Source organism: Choloepus didactylus, chromosome 15 (genome assembly GCF_015220235.1).
Source record: "Choloepus didactylus isolate mChoDid1 chromosome 15, mChoDid1.pri, whole genome shotgun sequence".
In the NCBI taxonomy this organism is placed as follows: domain Eukaryota; kingdom Metazoa; phylum Chordata; class Mammalia; order Pilosa; family Megalonychidae; genus Choloepus; species Choloepus didactylus.
In genome coordinates, this window is record NC_051321.1 from 55,187,014 (window position 1) to 55,191,848 (window position 4,835).

General features: G+C 38.6%; 1 non-coding gene across 1 annotated transcript; it reads right to left on the minus strand.

The window, feature by feature from the left end:
* Positions 1 to 250: 250 nt before the first annotated feature.
* On the minus strand, positions 251 to 383 carry LOC119511053. Its single transcript, XR_005212137.1, has one exon. It is a non-coding gene; the product is annotated as a small nucleolar RNA SNORA31 (small nucleolar RNA).
* Positions 384 to 4,835: the final 4,452 nt, after the last annotated feature.

The following is a 4,835-nucleotide window of genomic DNA, read 5'->3' on the forward strand; positions in this document are numbered from 1 at the left end:
TAGGACCAGATGGAAGAGCTACTGGCTTGCTTTTAATCAAGTTTGTTTTATTTTTTAATTCTTTTGAATTTGTTAAACTTTAAACTTTTTAAAGTGGAATCAACCAGAAGACAAGGGTGTAGGGAAAATAATTTTCCTTCACTTCTCAGGTAAATCCAAACTTTGATTCCTTTTGTGGAAAAAAAGGCTCTTTGCAGTTTACAAGTTTATTTCTGAGTTGTAAAACTTATCTCCCCATGATTTTAGTACTCCTTATATCTCCCATTCAATCTTGGCTGCCACAATCAGACAGAAAGAAAGTGTGAGGGTCTTTGTTCTTGCATCTGTAATGAGAACCTTAAAAGAAGATGTTAACTTGATCCAATCCTGTCAAATAGATGCATCAAGTTAAATTTTATTGGGCCGATCAGGACATCAGACTCATTATAGGCCTAGAGCAATGATTTTCAAATTATTTCAACATTGAACCCTCTGTTTAAAGGATCCATTATGTATTAGTGTTAATAATATGAAATTGCAATTTTTGTAGGTCTAAGTGGTTGAATATCAGCAGTTTCATGTGGTTCAACCTAGCAGAAGCCCAGCATGTAAAAGCAGTAAAAAGTCTAGCTGCTCTGAATAGAGTAGCAGAGTTGAGAAACCTCAGAGACCTGATTGAAAGCAATTGTCTAGGCCCAGATTCCTGAGTGTGTGGATGGGGGCGGTGGGCAGTATGGGAGCCCCAAGTACCTGTGGGAATGGAGCTGATAGAGAGGAAGGGAGTATCAACTGCTAGCAGGGACATTTATCTTCACCAGTAGGTTTGTCTTGCCCTTGTGTGGGATTGCAATGTCTGAGGAGCAGTACTAACTCCCTATGACATCTCTGAGCTCTAGAAAAAGATGTGGATTTAATACCAGGCCAATTATTTACTGACTGTTTCTAAGGGGCAAGCTTTTAAGCCTCTCTGTTAGTATTCATATTTGTAAAATGTGAATAAGAATTCCTACCTCATCAGTTTGTTTTTAGGATAAAATGTGGTAAGTTACCTTAGATACTCAACTTATTACATGGTATATAGTAGGTTCTCAAGAAATGATAGTTATAATTATTATTATTATTTTATTTTTCATTTATTTCCTTTGCTCTTATCAAGGCAAGAAAGATGTCCAAATTTCTGTCCATTTACAGACTAGCTTAGGGATTTCATCTCCCTGAGATGTCTGCGAACCTAAGCAGCAAAATAGCCGTAATGCTTCCTCTCATTTTATAGACAGAGAAACTAAAGCAGTCCGTTATTTAGTTCCATAAGAGCATTAAACACTGGACTTATTATTGGACTCATTGACTCCCAGATTTGAAAAGACTCAGAGGTCATCTGTTAGTCCAGGTTCCATCTGATCCTCGATTCACCTCTGCAACACCCCTGATGAGAAATTGACAATCCCAAGGACAGCAAAATCCATGATACCTACTCCGTCACTCCCCTTCACAATCTCATGGTTGTTATCACTAATCTTTTATGTTACATTTTTTTTTTCCTGCTGAGCCCCTATGGAACTCAGAACCCTTTTCTTTTCTTTTCTTTTTTTTTTTTTAATCTTCATTTTATTGAGATATATTCACATACCACGCAGTCATACAAAACAAATCGTACATTCGATTGTTTACAGTACCATTACATAGTTGTGCATTCATCACCTAAATCAATCCCTGACACCTTCATTAGCACACACACAAAAATAACAAGAATAATAATTAGAGTGAAAAAGAGCAATTGAAGTAAAAAAGAACACTGGGTACCTTTGTCTGTTTGTTTGTTTGTTTCCTTCCCCTATTTTTCTACTCATCCATCCATAAACTAGACAAAGTAGAGTGTGGTCCTTATGGCTTTCCCAATCCCATTGTCACCCCTCATAAGCTACATTTTTATACAATTGTCTTCGAGATTCATGGGTTCTGGGTTGTAGTTTGATAGTCAGAACCCTTTTCAACAAATGCTGCAGGCAGCTAATACTGAACCCTCTGATTTTTCACACTGAGTTCAAACCTGCATGATATTTTGATCTAGCCTCTGCTTGCAAGAGCCAGCTTCATTCCTGTAAGAAACTGCAGCCTCATTTCATCTTTAAATCCCCTGAAGTATCGTAACCGAGAAGTTAGGATTTAAGGACTGATTATGATTACTGAATCTTATTCTTTTTTAATTTCTGGTATATTGGAGCAGACAGAAGGAAATACCTGAAACCTGAATTATAATTCAGCTGCCTTAAACTCTGATAATGATTGTACAGCCTTTAACTTGTGCCCTTGTGATTGTAAAAACCTATGTCTAACCTTCACTTGTACCCATTTATCCAGTTTTTCGACTTCAAAGTCTTATGGTCACTAAAGACAGCCCCTAATGTTTGTTAATGAAGGTCTTGGGTCAGCCCACAACTAACCCACCCCAAGTCCAAAGTTATCTTGATAACTGAAGCTGTATTTAACCAAAATGGCCCCCCTGACATGCACAGTAGCTTAGACTTTAACCTACAAGTCACCTATACCTCATTATAATACTAAAAATCATGCCCATCATCATATTAAGGCCACCATTTTCTTACATACATTCTGTGACTAAGCATGTAATCAATCTGCACATGCTCAATAATTAGATTACCTCTAAATACATAATCTGGGGCCACTGTACTTATCCTAAAACCTGCCCATCTTTTGATGCTTTAAAACTATCAGAATTGTTGCAGGTCAGGGAGACAGATTTTGGACCAATAGGCCAACTGCTTTCCTGCTTTGTGCCTAGCAATAAAACTCTTTCTCTCTTTGAAACCCCACTGTCTCAGGAATTGGTCATTTGAATGCACTAGGCATAAGAATCCACTGCCTTGGTCCAGTAACAGTATCTATTACAGTGTGGATAGAAGTCTTGAGTAAAGCTTTGTAGAATGAATGAATAAAAGATTTATAGAGACACTTTATAACTTGCTTTGGATCACCTAGCAAATTGGTTGAATCATCAAGCATTTATTGATGTCCTACTATGTTAAGTAGGACTATTCTGGGAGCTGGGAGACAGAGTTGAACATAAACAAGATACCTACCCTCATGGAGCTTACATTCTAGGGGATATTGACAACAAGGATACTGAGAAAGGGCAAATAAATAACAGGAAAATAGCAAGTAGTAAAAGTGCTGTGAAGAACATAAACACGATTTTGTGATTGGATTGATGATCGGGGTAGGGGGATCTTTATGCAAGGTGAACAGGAAAGTCCTCAATGAGAATATCACTTTTCAAAAAATTTTTAATTGAAGTAAGACGTTCAGCACCACAAAAGACCCCCTCATGTTCCCTCTGGTGATAACCCCCAATGGTAACCTCTATCCTGACTAATAAAAGCATAGATTAGTTTTGCCTAAGTTTTAACTTTATGTAAATGGAACCATCCCATATTTACTCTTTTGTTATCTACTTTCTTTTGCTCAGTATTCTGTATTTGGGATTCATCCATATTGTCACATGTAGTTGTAGTTCTTTCATTCTCATTGCTATATAGTATTCTATTGTATGAATATACCATACTTTATTTGTCCATTATAATGTTGATGGATACTTAGGTAGTTTCTGGGGTTTTTAAGCTATATAAATAGTGCTATGAACATACCTGTACACGTCTTTTGGTGAACATATGAATGGATATCTGTTGAATACATACTAATAGATAGTGGAATATGCTAGATCACAGGGCATGCATATGTTAAGCCTTAGTAACTTTCCAAAGCGGTTTCACCAGTTCAGAAAGGGTCACATTTAAGCTGCCCGAAGGACAAAAGAGAATGGAAGCTGCGCTGTGATTTCTATACCAACATTTCCCCACTACTCTGCCAAAAATGTGACCTTTACTAGCACAGTTAGAGTCAGGGGGAGAAGTCCACCACCTCCGTTCTCCTGTGGTCTCTCAGTGACACTTTGGTGAGAGGAGCCTCTGTCATTTTGGTCAGACTCAAGCAGACAGAAGATGATGACTGATGACTCAGCCTCCTCGGCTCTGTTTCCCAGAGCTCCACTCACCACATTAGTGACCTGGCACTTGGGGGGAGACATAAACATAAACCATGGTGTTGAGATCGATTTTAGCAGAGATTTCAAGAGCCAAAGACTGAGAAGAGGAGGAAAGAATCAGGATAAATATGTCAGTGAAAAAAAAGATCAAGTATGAGACTTGAAAGTCATGTCAAAGAATTGCTTAAGCAACAGTGGCAAATGAAAACAAAAGGCCTCTACTGCTAAAATAATCATTGGTACCTGATTCAGATTCCCAGGCATCTCCAAGTTTTTGGGAGGTCTTGTGACTCAGGGCTTTGCCAATTGTGTGGCCTAGGATGGAAGCCATCCAATGGAAGTTGCATTTCAGGGCTTTCTTCTTAACAGAAATTAAGGGAGGCAAAATGCCTATGAATTCTGTATGGTTTATGGGCCTGTCTCTTTGTCTGGTACAGGAAAGGTACAAACACCTGAGGAGACCCAAAGGCTTGGTAGGAGTGGGCCATTTTGGGAAAAAGTTTCCACTGGGAAAGGGAAAAGCCTAGTTGTTTTGCCCTTTGGTGTCTTAGAGTTTCCTCAAGGTACAGAGAGATTTCAATATGCTTCTTTAAGATGCTGATCATAAAATCTCATGTTTAAAAGCAGAAAAAAGAAGTCAAGCAAAATGATTGGGGGCCCCAATGTAAGGTTTCCTTTTTCATTCAGGGCATATGGCCACAAGTGACTGAACCCTTTTTGAGTCGCAAGCTGTGTCTTTATGGTGGCCAAATGGGTGTGCACCAAACTGCCCTTAACCACAATGCCCAGGGCT